The sequence below is a fragment of the Physeter macrocephalus genome, chromosome 8 (genome assembly GCF_002837175.3).
Source record: "Physeter macrocephalus isolate SW-GA chromosome 8, ASM283717v5, whole genome shotgun sequence".
Classification (NCBI taxonomy): Eukaryota; Metazoa; Chordata; class Mammalia; order Artiodactyla; family Physeteridae; genus Physeter; species Physeter macrocephalus.
The window spans coordinates 121686030-121704634 of NC_041221.1; the positions used below are offsets into that span (position 1 = coordinate 121686030).

An 18605-nucleotide genomic window follows, 5' to 3' on the forward strand; every position below is an offset into this window, starting at 1 on the left:
CAAAAAAAAAAAAAAAAAAAAAAAAAAAAATGTATTTAAAATCATTCCCTGGATAAGAGATGTGAAGGTGGATAAGTGGGGGCAGAGGGGAGATAGTGTTCAAGAAGGAACCAGCCTCATTTAAGGCACTTTTTCACAACCACCTGGCTGCCGTGGTTCCCAGCTCCCTGAGCTCATATGTCACCGCTGAAGACTCCCACACCTAGATAGCCAGTGTCAACACCTCAGCAAACAAGGGAAGAACAGTCAGACATCTGCAGGTCGGTCGAAGTGGATCTCTTACTGTTTCCCGGTGTGTTAATGTCTACGCAGCTGTTACCTCGGTTCCCCAGGCAGGAGGTCGGGCAGATTTATCAGTCTATTCAGCTCAGCTCTGAATCAACCTAGACACACACTGCATGCCTTTCCCTGTCTTTGGCCAGGAAATAAAACGGCCTAGAGATACAACCATGGGATAAAACACTTCTGACACTGTGCCTTTATTTATCCACTCCACGTCTCCCAAATAAAGTCCAAACTCCTGAGTGGCCTTTTTGGGACTGATGACAAATGACTTTTCAGTCTCGTTTCTCCTTCTCAGCCCTACCGTTTGACTTTCATTGGTCACGTAACATATCTTGTAATTTCATCCCTCTTGTCTTTGTTTATAACATTCCATCAGCCTGAAATATCCTTCCCCTCATTCTCCACTTACCAAATTCTTAAGCCTCAGGCCCCACTCCAATGTCATCACCCAGTGAGGTCAGAATGAACTGAGACAAGGGACAGAGCCACAGAAGGCTGAGGCACAAGGGTCATGGTACCAGGGACCTACGCTGTCATAAAGCTTTAGGGAGATGACTCAGCCCCCAGGCAACAGGTCATTTGTTCTCAGAATTCCGCAGCCGGTTTCTTCCAAGCAAAAGCAAACCTCTGAAATTCAGTGAAGAAAACTAAGAAAGAAAAGAAACTAACCTGGGTTCTGCCGCTGTGAGAGCCAAGCACGGAGCACATTCAGGAAGTCACTCAAGAAACCATACGCCTGGCTGTGGGCTAGCATCTAGGGATGCAACACTGAAAACAAGGTCCTCACGGAGCCTGCGGGGGGGAGATGTGGCTTTGCCTTCCACCGTCTGTTTCCCATCTTTGGTTAATAGCTCCTTGATTATACTTGAAGACAGTGGTATTCAAATTTTAGATGATCAGGATCATCTGGAGGGCTTGTCAAGCACATTGATAAGCCCACCCCCCCAGTACTTCTACCCAGCAGGCCTGGGGTGGGGCTAGATAATTTGCATTTCTGACAAGCCCCAGGTGATGCTGATGCTGCTGGCCCCACGAGAGCACAGGCTGAGAACCGCTGCTTTAGGAAACCACCTGATCGCCCTTCTCTCTTTCTGTTGTGTGGAGTACGGATTTAAGGGTGGTGAGGCACAAGAAAGAAGACTGGTTAAGACATGAGTACTATGCTCTTCAATAGAGATGGTGAAGGTCCAAATTAAGGAAGTGTCTGGAGGAATGGAGAGAGGAAAAGAGAAAGTGAGCATTGAATGATTAACCAAATTTGGGAATGAGAGAGAGAAAAGAACCTACAATGTTCCTACATCTTGAGCTTAAAAAACTAAGAGACTCATATCCAAGAAAGGGTCTGTTTTATAAGCAGAAGAGACTTGTGCTGGATAATTGGTAAGAGAAAGGAGCAATGAAGCTGAAAAGTTGATACAGGAACCATGGGCATAAATGATAAGCAAGTTCTGTAAGGACAAGTGAATGCATGAGGGGACAGGCCTGGCTCACACCCCGGGGCAGAGAGGGGGCCAAGGAAGAGAGCTAATGAAGATCATTTTGTGGGCAGGACGTTAGGAAGTTGGGGGAGTTCATACTCAACAGTTTTTTTTTATGAGATAGAAGTTTCTGGGATTAGACATTTAAGGAGAGAAGTTGGTAAGGGAAGCGGAAGATCAAACCGACTAGAGACAGGTAATGTTTCTGAGAAGCACTGATAGACTCAAATGACAGCCCCAAATTTTATATCCCAAGCTGCTAAGCTCCTTTAAGCTTTATAACAACCCTCCAAGCTTCCAGTGGAATTTGAGCTCAAGGTCTCATAGCTATTAAATTGTAGACCCAGGTACTGAATCCAGGTCTATTGATTTTCACAACAGTTAAATAGTTTCCTGTGTAAGACAGCTAGTCGTTACCTAAAACAAAAGGACATGTTTTTCTGGGAGGAAGGGACACGATTTGGATTCTCTCTTGCTCTCTCTTCCCACAGGTGCTCAGAACCTGCTATGGTCTGAATGTTGGCATTGCCCCCTCCCCATCCCCCCATCCCTCCACCACCATCACCAAATTCATATGTTGAAATCCTAATCCCCAAAGGTAATAGTATTAGTAGGTGGGGCCTCTGGACGGTATTAATAGAGTGGAGCCCTGGGGAATGGGATAAATGATTTTATAGAAAAGACCCCATGGGACTTCCCTGGTGGTGCAGTGGTTAAGAATCCACCTGCCAATACAGGGGACACAGGTATGAGCCCTGGTCCGGGAAGATCCCACATGTGGCAGAGCAACTAAGCCCGTGCACCAGAACTACTGAGCCTGTGCTCTAGAGCCCGCGAGCCACAACTACCGAGCCTGTGTACCACACCTACTGAAGCCCGCGTGCCTAGAGCCTATGTTCTGCAACAAGAGAAGCCACCACAATAAGAAGCCCGCGTACTGCAAAGACGAGTAGCCCCCACTCGCCGCAACTAGAGAAAGCCCGCGTGCAGCAACGAAGACCCAATGCAGCCAATAAATAAATAAACAAAATTTTTTTTAAAAAAAGCAGTACTGGCTATAAAATTAATGGGCAAAAAAAAGAGACCCTGCAGAGTTTCCTGGTCTGCTCTTCCACATGGCGACACAAGGAGAGGTCTGTGACAGGGCAAAGGGCCCTCGCCTGACCATGTTGGCACCCTGATCTCGGACTTCTCACCTCCAGAACTGTGATAATTAAATCTCTGTTGTTTATAAACCACTATGTTATTTTCCTGAAGCAGCCGAAACTACGACAGAGCCCCAGTGAAGAAGCTTCTCCACAAATGTTTCTTGTAGCCCTTTGCACGCACAACATGGTGTTTCAGGAGAAGAGTGAGCCCTGGCCTCATGGTCTACATAATTAACCAGCCACCACCGGGGCGTTTCCAGTATTGTCAATGCCTATCATAAAAGTCTCCAAAACACAATTCATTTTAGCTGATATTTAAAGTTTAAGCCCCAGAGCCTCTCTGTGAAATGCTTTTCTTCCACAAAGTAAGATGTTACATTTCCCCAGAGGTAGAAATCATCACTCTAGTCCATTTTAGATGCTGAGGGATACCATTTCAAAGTGCTTCTCATAATGGCTGTTGGATCAAACAAAGGCCCCTCACAGCACACATGTTCTCAGCAGCCTGAATGTGCCTGCCATCCTGGAGAGTACGAGAACATATTCAGAATAGAGTTACACGGCCCTGGTGTAGAAAAACTTCCTGAATGGGTAACCAGAGAAGATAACATATATAGAAACACTCACCTGTTCTCAGAACCAACCGGATCTGGTTTTGTGCATAGGTGGAGAGAACTGAGGCTGGGAACAGAGGCTTTCATTTTCCCACAGTGAAAACAAGCACCTGCCCACACACAGCCATTCACACAGACTCTCACACAGATACGGGCACACTTAGCATACCTCCACACACACATTCTCACAAAACTAGGAGTGGTTAGGAAATGTCAAGAAAATTAAAAGCAACGTCAGTCAGTTTGCCACAGCTAACTGTGATTTTCTGTCTGTAAAAAAAAACTAGTATGGAAATACCCGATTTGGGGTATTTCTTCTTGCCCTCTTCAATATATATAGCATCATGTTGGCCTCCTCTGGCACAGTGGGACCATTTCTGTGACAGTTGCTGGAAGCACAATACCTCCTCAGCATGCTACCTTATTTCACAAAGAGCTGTGGGTCCAGTTTTCTACTTGCTGAGAAGAAGTCGCAAATAGATACTTTGTCTCCAATCCCTGCTTGGTGTCTATTTCATTTTGCAACTGGCTAGTACAGCAGTCTAATAGGACCAAAGGATAGTCAGTTCTTCCTTAAATTTTAAGAACAGCTTCCATTAATGCAAAGACCACCGTGAGACTAACAGAGTCTTACTTCTAATTCAGTCCCTAAGCTTAAAGTCTACAAAAATATCCTTACATTTAATAGTTTAAGAAGATTTCCAGCAACCGAATATAGTAAGAGAAGATGGTGCAATTAAATACAGAGGTCAGATTTTCAATTCAGGATTTCAAACCTCAAATGGGGACCCCATACCTCTCCTTGCCTCAAGCCTCGCACACGTCCTTGGCCCTCACTCTCAGCTGACAGCTTTGCCATATACTTCATTAAGAAAACAGAAATGAAACACAAATCCTTCCTTTTACCACCTCAAGCCCACAATCCCACTTAGCTGTTCTTTCTTCCTGATCATTAAAGACCTCCTCTCACTAAAAGCCAACTTCTTTGTTCTCCGACCTTATCACTTTCTCTCCTGGAGTCACCTTCTACCTCTCCTGCATCATCAATCTCCCACTTTCTAACAGAAAATCCCCACTGGAGTTGTTCCTTCAATGAAATAAAACAAATGAAACCAAACATCTCCTCCCCACATGCCTGCCCAGCCCCTCTACAGCCTTTCCAAGTAAATCCTCTCAAGAGTTGTCTACAAGTGCTGTCTCTACTTCCTCATCCCCGGTACATTCTTAACAAACCACTTTGTCCTCCTCTCCTCACCCCCACCAAGACTGTCCTCGTCAAGGTGGCCAAGGAATTCTGTGTCACCAAACCCAATGGATGCCTTTCTAGACCTTTCAGCATCGCTCCAAATGCTGATATTTTCTCCCTCATGCTTACCTTCTTTCGCCTTGTATTCTCTCAAGGTTTCCCTCTTACCACACCAGATGCTTCTTCTCAGTCTCTTTTCCTGGTTTCTCCTCCTCTGTCTGACCTCGAGGATCAGCCTTGGATCTTGCCTCTCTCCCCAGATGATATCTATCTACACGTTTCAAAATCATCTTTTGCTGATGACTTGCGATTTGATATCTTTAGTCAAGACCTCTCCTCTGGGCTCCAGACTTGTGATTCCACCTGTCTAACTTATGTCTCCACTTGTATTTCCAATGGACAATTTAAGCTGTGTCAATAACAGAACTCTTGACAGTTTCCTGCCAAAACCATACCCAACTCCTCTAACAGGTCTTCCTAATTCAGTAAGAACAATAGCTGGCATGTAGTCAATGCATGCTATGTGCCAGTAAGCAAGTCAGCTACTGCATAACCTCTTTTAATGCTCACAGCATTCCTATGGAATAGATATTCTTATTATTCCTATTTTATAGAGGAGAAAACCAAGGCACAGAGAGGATAACTTTGCCACGGTCAAACAGCTAAAAAGAATCTCAGATGGGATTAGGAGCCAGGCATTCTAGCTCAAGGGCCAATGTTCTTAAACAACACATTATAGTGTCTTCTCCCCAGAAACTCTTAAGAATTTTATTAATTACTCTTTTCCCCACACCCCCTGCACCTCAGTCATCAGCAGGTCTGGTTAACTCCAGCTCTAAAGTATATCATGGACCTGTCCAGTTCTCTTCATATCCTCCACCACCATTTTGGTCTTGTGTGGCTCACAGTTACAGCCTCCTAACTGATTTACCCTCAGTCACTTTTTCTACCTCTGAGCTGCTCACCATGTTACCCAACTCAGGTTCAGCTGCTTGCCACTCAAAAGCCAATAATCGAGAGGCAAGTGTCATTAGAAAGGAAAGGTGCTTTAATCAGAAAAGCCGGCAACCTGGGGAGAAGGTGGACTCATGTCCCAAGAGTAACTCTGAAGATTCTTGCTCAGCCATGACAGTTTTTTTGTCTTTTTTTTTTGGGTTTTTTTTTTTTGTGGTATGCGGGCCTCCCTCTGTCGTGGGCTCTCCCGTTGTGGGGCAATGGCTGCCTCTGAAGATTCTTGCTCAGCCATGACAGTTTTTTTGTCTTTTTTTTTGGGGTTTTTTTTTTTGTGGTATGCGGGCCTCCCTCTGTCGTGGCCTCTCCCGTTGTGGAGCACAGGCTCCGGACGCACAGGCTCACGGGCCCAGCCGCTCCGTGGCACGTGGGATCCCCCCAGACCGGGGCGCGAACCCGGTTCCCCTGCATCGGCAGGCGGACGCGCAACCACTGCGCCACCAGGGAAGCCCCAGCCATGACAGTTTTTAAAGGGAAAGGGGGGTAAGAATCTCAGTGAGTCATCAAGGCAGGAGGTTGGATTCTGCATAATTCTCCATTGTGTGCAGACTGGCTGACTCTTTCTTCAGGTGTTATCTTGCCTGCATGATCTGCCTGCAGGATTACTAAGGGGGCTGTTGGGGGTAGAGAGCTAGTCATTCTTTAACTACTTAATCTTCATTCTTACTTCTTTTAATCTAGAAAAAGAATCAACAGGTTAGACAAGGCATGGTGTGCATTCAAGAGAGCATAAGTCAGGAGTTAGGTGAAATTGCCTAGTGATCTCATTCCTATAATTAAGTTCTTTTAAGGGTAAAGCAGAACAGAAATGGGCAAACAGCAAAGGGGCAAAAGAGCTGCTTTCAACCACGAATGGACAAACATATCTTAAAAAGGGAAAGATCATATCATTCTCCAATTTAAAAACCATCAAAGCATCCCACTGCTGTTAGACAGAAATCTAACATCCTCACCATGCCCTCTAGGGCCCTGCCTTTCTCTCCGACTTCATCACAAGCCACACTTCCCCACCTCACAGCTCCTCACCTCTGCTGGCCTCCTTTCACAACCATAAATGCACCAGGGTTCCCCCCGTCCTTCCTATCTGGAGTGCCCCACCCACCTGGCTACCTCCTGCCCACCCTTCACATCACTACTGAGAAAGGGTCCCCTTCAGCACTACCTAAAGTAAGGTTCCTTTGGATGCACCACCTTATACAACTTACAGCTATTTAATTCTTTTCCATTTTCTTGTTTTTTTTTAAAAAAACCTCTCCTCCCCCAAGAAGCTCCATGAGGCCTGACCCAGGTCTTTCTTGTTCCTTATGAAAATGCCAGTGTCCAGGACAGCACCCAGCAGAGTCAAGCCCCTCAGTAAATCTTAATTAATATATTCTCTCTAGTTTTTTTAAGTATCTTAAAGGGGGCAGGAATCCCAAATTTTAAGGTTCAATTGTTTCTGAAAAGGAAACTGATTATTGTGAATCATAAGAAATTTAGAAGTACTCATTCCTGAAAGAACTAAAAGGGGAAGAAAAGAATTTCCCTGGATATACAGGAATGTAAGTTTTTGAGGGAAGCTTAGCTCAGCAGAAAAATAGAATTTGTGGTCATTGCCTTATGAGCTAATGGGGCATATGGGATCCTCTAGACCTGCAAAGTGAATGAGAAATTTAATTTAATAAAAGTATCTAAAATCTTAGTCAAAAGAACCGAGATTATAAATTCTCTGATATAGAAACCGTATGGAGAGTTAAATAGTATAGCATGAAGAAAACATAAATGCACCACCTAAACTGTTAGACTTTCCTAAAAAAGCATGAAATTGACTTTGTCCCTGAGGTTTCCAAGATTCTCACTAAAAAACAAGAGCATTTGTTGCCATTATCAAGACCTCCAGTTTAGACTTTCTAACAGGCAACGAGGACAGCACTGTTGAAATGCTGGGTTCAGCAATGACTTTGTTCAGTGTCATCCTGGGGCCAGTAAATTCGGCCGAGGCAGCATAACGACATAATGTGATGCTCTGTTATGGAATGCTGTGTATCTCGGCCACTGCCCTGGGCTGCTTTGTCTATTGGCTCCATTCCAGCCTCTGGTTGTGAGGTTGTGCCTTATACCGCACACCCAAAACACTCCACTCACTCATTGATTCAGAAAATATATCCCGAGAGTCTAAACTTTGCTGAGCACTGTTCCAGGGACTGGGGTTCGAGCAGGGAATAAAACAGACAAGGCCTTTTGCTCTTACAGAGCTTTCACCTCATAGAGGATGATAAGCATAAGTATGGTAACAACCTAAGAAACCCTGAGAAACAAGAAGAAAGTAAAACAAGGTAACAAAAGAAACAAGTGAGTGAGGCCCTGTGGAGGTGAGAACCGTGAACAGACGTAGAACAGAAGCTGGGGTGCACAGAGGCGGCCTCTCTGAACAGGCTACATTTGATCTGAGGGAGAACGACACCAGGCAGAGCGCAGCACCACTAAAGATTCAAAATTGAGTCAGGCTCACCTGTGCACGTCCTTGTAAAATCTGGGTTTAGCAAGAACCCCAAGTCAGTTTAACCAGAACCCCCTACCCTTGATATCTGATCACCCTCAGTATCTGATCACTTAGCTGTAACCATCCCCCAGGTGATATCTGATTGCCCTGGCCTGTCTTCAGTGAAGAATCCTGTTAGGTCGGTTTAGCCAGAATTCCCCTTACCCCTGATGTTTCCTCTGAGTAATTTTCCACCACCCCAACCCCGGACCCGCACTCTGCTCCTTGGCTCTACATTCCCACTTGCCCAATCTCTCGTCCCTACTGTAAAATCCCATTGTATCAGCCCTATACTTAATGAGCCGGTCCTGAATAAAGTCAGCCCTACCAACTTTAACAAGTGTCACTGAATATTATTTTTCGTTACTAACACAAATGGCCAATGGCCTGAGTGGTGTGCAGAGATATCAGGAAAATAGGTACAGGCCAGACCAGGGGGTACTGGGAGGCCACAATGAGGAAACTTCTGCACCACTGTGTGTGTGTGCATGCTGGCAGGCAGGCCTAGAGGTACTCTCTTCCCCTTCAGCTTCTGTTTGGGTTAAGCCACTGCTCCCACCCCACCCCACTTTGCAGAGTGCAGAAGGTGGGAGTAGGATGCAGGTCACTGTGGAGAGCTTGTGCCACCCTACTGAAGGTCAAAGCTCCCATCAGGGGGCCATCCCACATAATTCTCTCTCTCTCTGGGTTCCTATATCTGCTCCCTGCATTTTCCCATTCAGACCTGGGGTAGTCATAGCTCTACACTCTTACTGTTCCTTGGGGGTGCTGCCCCATCCTTAGCTACTTTTTCAAAACCGCATCTAGGACCTCCTAGAAATTTTCATCAAACACCCAACCTGAGAGTGATGTTTTTGCCAGGACCCTGACTGACAGATTGTAATCTAAAAACACTGCCCAAGCCACTTTCTCCCTTTCAGCAGTTACCTTTGCTTCCTCCTTATCCTTGGTAAGCCACCTGCTAGAAGCTGGTTCCTCTAAGTGGCACATAACTCCATAAAACATCACTTTGGGAATTTTCAGAAGTTTCTGGGTCAATTAAATGTCATTCAGCTCCTATGGTTCCCTTTCTCTGCACGAAGCTTCCCTGAGAGAGATCAGAGCACTCTTTAGGGTGATGCAACTCATTCCAATAAAATGATTCAAGATGGAATTTTGAAAATGAAAGGCAGTGTGGTACAGAAAGAGCACTGGATCTGTAGTTCAAGTTTAACTGCATGACTCTTGGCAAGTTGATTTCCTCATCTTTAAGATAGTAATGATAACAATGTGCAGTGATAAACTTATTCATCAACACTCAGAGTAAAAAGCATGAATGGACCAATCAAGCTGCAGTAACTCCACTCCATTCTGAGGAAGAAAGGCAGATCAATCCAGCATTAAATTCTTCACTTCATCAATGCTGAGACACAGACTATAAACAAAACCCAGTAAGACTCTTGTTCTGGTCACTTCTTAAAATGACAAGGCCCCCACAAATGTTAAAATACAAAGGTTATTACATCAGCCAGTTCGGGCTGCTATAACCAAATACAACGGACTGGGTGGCTTAAACAGCAGGCATTTATTTCTCACAGTTCTGGAGGCTGGATATCCAAGATCAAGGTGCTGGCAGATTCAGTTCCTAGTGAGAGCTCTCTTCCTGGCTTGCAGATGGCTGCCTTCTCACTGGGTCCTCAGGTGGTGGACAGAGAGCTCTAGTGCACTTCCTCTTCTTCTAAGGGCACCAGCCCAATCAGCTGTGACCTCATTTAAACTTTATCATCTCCACACCAGCCCTGTCTCTAAATACAGCCACACTGGGGGGTTGGGGCTTCAACATATGAGTTGGGGGGCTGGGAGCAAGACACAAACATTCAGTCCATAACAGTTATCTAGACCAACTGCATGATAATCATTACTCAAATACTATCTATTTCTCTGGGGAACAGGCACGCAGAGATGATATAGAATTCCATCAGATTCAAAATTCTCTTCCTCTACTGTACATAATGATGTATACTGAAGATTATAATTAAAAGCACTAAGTTAGGTTTAGTAATCATTTATATAAACTAATTGCTTACTTAGAATATATGCACAAAACTAAACCAAAATCCAGTCTTTAATTTATGCAACTACATGATATCTAAAAATCTAAGTATCAAAGGTTGCCGTGGCTTTGCTACAACTTTAACCAAAAATCTTGACCAGTATGAGAAGTATTTTTGCCATGCTTTTCTGTCATGCACATTCATGCCTTAGTAAGGGATTGAAATTTTTTAACTATTAAAAAAATTCAAGAAACTTGAGAATTTATCTATATAACAATACTTTACAGCAGTTTTAAAGTTAACCAGATCTACATGTTTCAACATGGATAAACTTCAAAAACAAATATGGAATGAAAAAAAAAGATTTCAGAATGATATATTATATCTGTACTCCCTTTCCCTGACCTTCTTTTCCACCCTGAAGAGTATGATGTAAGACAAATGTTACAACTTAACACTCTGGGAAACCCGAATGGCATGTTGATGGAGGTTACTATTATTTTCTGAAATTTTCTGAATTTTTAAAACATTCAAAATTAAAAATAAAACATTTTAAGAGTAACAGAAGTAATATACATCAAGACAACAATGCAAATCACAACAATAAGATATAGAACTAAAAGTTACTTTTGGGGAAAACCCAAAATACTTCCTTAGTACATCATTGCTCAAGGATCAGTCAAAATACCAGTCTCTCACCTAATAAGTCTGGGAAAAGAAGGGTGAGCAAAGCTTCACAGATTTCTTTCTTACGGTCTGCAGGATGGTAATGTGCTTTTATAACTTCAAGGTTGATGAGGAACTGAGGATGAATATTGGACAAGATACAGTATGACATTTCCCAGTTCACATGCATTCTAGGAGTGAATGCCTTTGCCCACAATGGATCAGACCATGCAGTGGAAACGATACTTGCCAAATACAAATACTTTTGTTGACTATTTCAACTCTTTGCTATTTTATCTGGCATAGTAGTTTTCAATCTTTTTGGTCTCAAAATCTTTTACATTCTGAAAGAATTATTAAGGACCCCAGAGAGCTTTTGCTTATATGGGTTATACCTGTCAATATCTACCCTACTGGAAATGAAATCCACCCATTACATGTCAACATTTTTTAAGTGAAAATAACTATATTTTCAAAAACAATGAGAAGAGTGGCACTGTTTTACATTTTTGCAAATCTCTTTCATGTCTGGTTTAATAGAATACAGCTGTAACTTCATGTCTGTTTCTGCTTCTGTTGCAGTATGAGTTTTTGGTTGAAGTACATGAAGAAAATCTGGCTTCACACAGATATTTACTTGGAAAAGAAGGGAGTATTTTAATGGCTTTTTCAGATAATTGTAAACATTCTTTAATACTACACCAAAACTCAACAAATAGCAGTTCTTACAAATCAGTTGCAATAAGCAATCTGAAACAATGTCAGTGAACTTTTTATACTTCTTCTTTAAAATCCATTGGTCTACCTCATACTTTGAATGGATCTCTAACCCATTCATAATTTTGTAATATGCATTGGTCATTTGGAAATGTTTTGCTCCCTGAGGTATGCGGATCTTCCCAAGGTTGACTTATTTCATTATACAATGTCAAGTAATCACATTTGTTAATATCACCATTGATCTCATCAAAAGCCCCTTAAGTATATGGAAGCTGTCAAGTTCACAGTGGCAAATACATATTTTTCCAAATTCTGATTTTTCTTGAAAGCTCAAATTTTATCCTTGGCAGCAAATACTGGCAGATGTTTTTCCTGAAGTAACAAGCTCACTTTGTTCATTTTTGAGAAAATATCTGCCAAAGCCCAACCCTGAATAACCATGGTTTGTCTGTCACTCATTCTCTCAGGTAAAAATGATGCTCCAGGGAAAAAGCAGATAGTTCAGCTTACAACTCAAACAATCACACAAGTGCTTTTCCTCAAGACAACCATTGTACTTCCCTCAGCTGCAGAAGTGCTTTATGCATATGTTTGTCACACAGAACATTAAAAGATGTACATTCAGAGTCAAAATTTAATAAAAATTAATAATTTTACTGCTTTATCAAAGACATTCTCAAGAGAAACTGGCGCTTTTTTTTTCTTTTCTTTTTTCAAATTACAAGTAGGTGACAGTGAAGAATAACTATTAGTACAGTTTGGTGCCGTCATCAGGATTGACACTAAGGCACTTTTACCCACCATTGTTTTTCTAGCATCAGGTCAAATATCAACACAGTGAAAAGTGCAAGTATTAGTATTATTATAAAAATAGTTTTGACCTCAAAACCTCCTAAAAGGGTCTTAGGAACTCCCACTTGCCTGTAGACCGCACTTTGAGAACCACTGATGTAGAACATTACAAAGATAAATAACTTAGTCTTAAATTATTTGAAAAATTAAACAAAGGTCAATGCCTTTGGCTACTGCAATTCCTTAAAAGACTAACTCACTTGCTTCTGCCTTTCTGAATCGAAGGGAATTCAAAACAAAATAAATATGCCTCCTCAACTGCCTTTTCTGTCTATGATCACATAGCCTGCCTCATTTAGACTTTTACATTTTTTCCTGTTTTTTTTTCATCTCAAAGGTAAAGATAGTAACATCCAATATTGAGAATTTTAATTACAGAGATCTGCCAGAGGCGTAAAAAAGAATATCATGCAACTTTCACAACATAAAATTCTCCATTTAAGTGGCTTTGTGTATAAGATTTTGTAGTTCACTATCAGCTAACGTTTACCTAATAACTGTGTATCAGACATTATAACACGCACTTTAGTTTTCAATTTATATTTACCTTTTACAACAGCTCATCAGATATTGGCACATTTTACAGCTAAGAAGGTTGAAGGACACATACATATGCAATTACTTTTTAGGAGGTCCACAGTTCTGGAACCATCATATAAGTCTTCAAATTGAAAGAGCCTTATTTTTGCCATTGTCCTCAAAGATGGGGCAATGGCAATAACTAATCCAGGTCCTCAGGAGAGCCTCATAAAACATCCTCTCTCCTCTGCCTAACTTTCCTACCTTCCCCAGCTGTTTGCCACTCCCCATGAGGTGAAGCAGTCAATGAAGTCAGAGCCTCAGGGGGACATAACCACAGAGCCAACAGACACTCAACAATTACTCTTCTGTACCCAGAAAACTAACTTTTCCAAGAGTAGGGATTTCACACGAACACTATAATCTTTAGTTAGGAAAAAAATATACAAAGCCAACTTTGAATGTTTGCTGGGGAATAACATGAACATTTAAAACTGCTAAAGAGAAGAATGTTCCACTACACCATCAGAAGGAGAGAGGGGTGCAATCTTACTAAACCGACATCCTAAAATCACTCCTCAGCTTAACACTCATTGTTTGCCTCATTAGAGGTCTTTGCCATCATAAAAATGTGTTTCTTAAGACTCAAACCCCATCATTTTCCAAGACAGAAGATCAAAGAGCTTCCTGGTACATTCGGTATTGGGAAATTCTTTCTTCCATTTGTAGGTCCTGCATCAAAACAGATGCAGCGAGAAAAGCCACATCTCAATGCATTTGGGACCTGGTGAAGCTGGACATCTCTGGTTGTGTGTAGGTATTGCACATGTCTCTCCTGTCATGGAGAATAACCTGCCTGCCCAGGGAGGTGGAGTCCAATCATGGCAGAGGATGATATATGGAAAGCATTTTCCTGTATGAGGGAGAACTAATTCACCCTGTTACCTTTCTTCCATTGAGGAATGCTGGCAATTTGAGAACCTATGTCTAGATCCATTTTCTATGAGAAAAGGAAGCCTTTTGCAATAAAACAGGCATTTTGTCATCTTCTAACAAGATGTCCATTTTATTTTAGAAATACACATAAGAGAAGTGAAGACAGGGCAACTTCTAACAGGTCCTCTTCTGTTCAGTGAGGCCAGGAAACAAGACAAAATTATATTATTACACATCAGTCCCCTGTAGCTAAAAATATACATGGTTATTCTTGAGGCTTTTGAAAAGCAGCATCAAGCAGCCCTATTGTGAATATTATTTCGTGTAAGCCTTAGATATAGGGAGTTTCAGATTTTTCTTTTTTAATTCTACACTATTTGGAGAAGCATTTATGGTGATGGCTATAGGAAACAGCTTGTTTTAAATCATTCTTTCCATTTTAAAAGCCACAGGAATATATCAGAAATGGCCAAATCATGAATAAGTTATTTACTTTATTCTAAATGTAACTAGACCTAGGGAGACTTCACTAATTACTGGTATCGCAGCGAAGCAGAAATCTGTTCATGTCTCATTCAGGCAGTGGATTAGATAAAACATTAGTTCGGTGGAGCTGATCACTCTGGAGGTTTACTCATTTGCCTCAACGCAATAAATGTCAGCATTTTAGGTCTCCTGGAATATCCTGAAGCTGGCCTAATAACACATCTGCTGTATTTATTTTTGAACGTAAATGGCACTCAGAAGTATGCTTTGAAAATTAATTTCAACTGGAATACAATAAACATTAATAAATCCAGATTTTGTTTCTGCTAACAATTACTTCATGGAATTGTCAGATATGGTGGAAAGCCCTAGTTTACAAATACAGTTTGTAGCAATTAAATCCCTTCCAAACCAAACCACTCCAAACTTGATGGGCTCCTCTCGGGTGCTGTGAGGGATATCAATATGGACTTGCAGGATTTTTATGACTTCGTGATGGGCGCATAAAGAGCAAAGGCACGCTTAGGTCAAGGCTGCTGTGGCCGTGAAAACAGAGGAAATTCATCTCTAAGAATTGGCTTAAGACAAAAGAACAGTTACACGATTCTTTGATGAAAATAAATTCTCCATTGACGTGGACAATGAAAACAACAAAGAGGACACTTCCCTACTCCCATGTTCTAGATATCTTTTAAGCATAGCAACAAAAGCACAAGGGTGCTTTCTCTGTAAGTCCCCAAATCTGAAATGATGGAGCTGCCGTGATGGTGTTCCGGCCTGCAGTACACATTAGGGATGGGCTGCTCGTCCTGATGGCTGAAGGGGACAGATTGAAGCATTCAGCCGGTTCTCCGAACCACAGCCCAACTGTTTACATCCTGTGCCAAAATCACAATGCTGGGAATTGCATGGGTACCCTTAGCATCGTCTGCAGATAATCACCCCTGGAATGTTTGGTTCTGTCTAACCCTTGAGCAGAAGGAAAATAACCCCATTCTGAGCATCCAGAGACCTCATTTCACTTGTATCCATAGACCTCGGACCTTTCATCCAGGGCTTTTGTACTCAACTTCGCCACTAGGAACTGGGGGAACTAACCGTCACCTTATCTCCTTCAGAGGCGCTCACTGTACCTCTTTAAGCTTTTACTCCTTCAAACAGGTGACTGCAAAACTGAAATAGCAATAGATGCAGAAACAGGCAAAAGTTTCAAACAGACAAGATCAAAAGGTGGTTCTCCTCTAACACAAATCAAACCATACAACTTTATGAGAATAGAATGGCATTTAAAAAAAAGGACACTGACCTAGAGAAAACTAGGTAACTACGTTTAGTTATATAACTGAGACTCCTGGATTACAAGCAACGTGAAGGACTGGGGTGGGTGTCAGGCATCTCTGAGCAGCCGGAACGCTGGTACCCAGAGCAGGTAACAAACACAATGCATATCTGTTGACTGAAAAGTGGCTAAATTAAATTTTTAAAGGTAAAGTCAAAAGTAAATGCATTCATGAAAATGGCATGACATCTGTGAGTTTACAGAGTTTTAAAGGGTTCAGGGAACATCAGCTGAAGAATTGCAAGTTAAACCATGTGTCCCTTCCCGCGTCCAAGTTGAAGACACTCCTTGTGGACAGAACATGCAGTGTTGGGCAGAGACACAGAGAACAGCGCCAGGGGATCCTCTCTGGGAATAAGTGGCAGGACCCAGGGACAAAGAAGACCCAGCTCATCTGCTCCACTTGAATTTGCTACTTTTATATGTATTTTATTCATATTTCAGTTACACAAACATAAAATTGTGTGGTGAGTTTTCTTTCCCTAAGAAAAAATGAAATATATTCGAGAGGGGAGGTGCTATGAAAAAAGGAGTTAAAGCAAGTAAACCAGAAAAAGCCCCATTGCCTTATCTAATTTCATTTGTATCACATGCCTACAAAGTTTAAAGAAAAAATAAAGGTCCCTCTTGCATCGGTTGTTTATAGTTCCTCAGCGGTCTTGTGTTGGTTCCTGATCACATTGCTGGGTCAAGCCCCAGATCAGAATGGTGTCAGCTTCTATTTTAGAAATTGGTTTGCTAATGACATTCTAATGTCGATCATCATATAGCAGGAACTATATTAATATTTTTTTCTCTCCGGCACTGTTACACAGATGTCAGCTCTAATCCCAGTAGAAGGCTGCTACAAGTCAATCTTCATGGAAATATATTAGCGATGCCTGTGAAGTTTCTAGAAATATAAGAGGTGTGAAAATTATAATTGGAAGAAAGAAACCTTTAAAAAAATTAAGCTGAGCTTGGGATATGTAAAATGATTCAGCTTTGATGACAACAACCGGCCTGCAAAATTTTTCAAGACTATATTAGCCTAATGTAAACTAATAATACATATATTAAAATCTGTCAAATTATCTAAATACATCAACTCTTTAATACAAATCAAGCATGGGAAAGCTCTCTGTTTTGGCCGAAAGTGATGCCCAAGACTAATATTTCACAATTATGAATTAAATGAATAAAAAATCAGCTGGTAAAAAGTTATTGATGTTTCTCTTTCAACATAACCTTTATGCTGTGTTCAGAGAGCAGGAAGACAGATGTTTCCCAACCTGCAGGGCTGGGGCAAGCCTGCCTTTTAAGAGCACGATTGTAAACCGATGAAAGGTGTATAAACAGATGACAGGGGCAATTACAATGTGGAATTGGTTACGCTCTCAATTATTGAAAGTACATCACCCGCATTATTCTTTTTATGCTGCTCTTTGATGACAAAAAGTATGAATAGCTCATAGGACTACAATATGTTTGTATTTCGAATTTCTCTTGGTAAGGGAATATCTGCAGCTGCAGGTGAGGCTAGAGAAAGAGGATGAGCTGGTACGGATCCTCATAGGAAAAGGAACGATGATTCCATCTCTTACAGGTAGCAGTCACTTTTTAAGTTTTCTAAATGCCCAAGAAGAGTAAGCATGGCCCCCCAGACAAAGAGGCTGCCATCGTGTTAGAGGGGAGAAGTTGGGAAGGGTCAGACGGAAAGCACAGTGGAGACTGAGACATATTAAGTTAGGAAAGAAGTGTGAACTGGAACAGAATCTGTAAATCAATGATTATGCCTCATCGAAGATTGATTAATCACATCTGCCTCAATACCCACGTGTAACACCTAGACCTCAGGACAATTCTTGTCCCAATTCATTCTCTGACTTTTCAGCTTATCTTGTAGATGCTGAAGAATCTCCCAAAGTAATAATAGTTGGGATTGTAGTCATAAAGATCTCGTGCAGGGCTCAGTTCAATTTAGGAGCCTACCCTAGAATGAAACAGAACTTTTGGGGCTTACTCCAAAATGATCCAGCCTCCCCACTGGGCCTCACAACTCACAGTACTCTCCATTGCTTTGCCATTCCTAGACCTCATGCCTTGGCCTAGGAATCCCAAGGCTCAAACTGGAAAGCAGCGCATCTTTGAGGTCACAAGGGAAGGCTGCCATTCCTCAAGTGGACTGCTCACCTTAAAAATACCTCTTCTTTGTGGGTTGTTTTTTTGTTTTGTGTTTTTATGGGTTTTTGGTTTTGTTTTGAACAGCCACAAAAACAGCTAGCCTGTAACCGATACTAGAGCTGTTAAACAGAAGGATTAATTCTATACTTGGCCTCAAGTGTTGGCAGATGTTTTGGAGAACCGAGTTGGGGGGATGTTTAAGAACACTAAGTACTCAAGCCTGTCATGTGCAGATGTGGTAAAACTGCAGTAAGTTCAGAGAAGTGACAAAGATGATTAAAGGGATAAAGAATGGTTTCTGAGGGAAGGCTAAAGGGATTCTTTTCACCTTTATCCCAAGAAATGAGAAAATAATGATTATTAACTTCAAAGTCTGTTTGTTCTTCATGTCTGCAACAAACCCCATGAATGAAAATGGGCTTGAACTAAAAGCAGGAGAGAATCTGGTAACAGAAAAAGAAAAATGTCTTGTCCTTCAGAGGGAAAAGCATGGCAATCTCATCAAAGAGTCTACATTTGTATGCAGTTTTTAACAAAGGGTTATACCACGCACTTCTCTAAAAAGCTAAATTCATTAACGACTTTTTT

The 18605-nt window shown here is 41.8% G+C and overlaps 1 long non-coding RNA gene across 2 annotated transcripts in view; it reads right to left on the minus strand.

Moving 5' to 3' along the window:
- LOC114486755 (uncharacterized) overlaps nucleotides 1-515 on the minus strand; it is a 121118-nt gene extending 120603 nt beyond the window's left edge. The window contains exon 1 of one of the 2 annotated variants that reach the window (XR_008618104.1): nucleotides 320-515. This is a non-coding gene — a long non-coding RNA (uncharacterized lncRNA). Of the gene's footprint in view, nucleotides 1-283 lie in introns of both variants that reach the window. The other variant, XR_003681020.1, reaches the window with a different exon arrangement.
- Nucleotides 516-18605: the final 18090 nt, after the last annotated feature.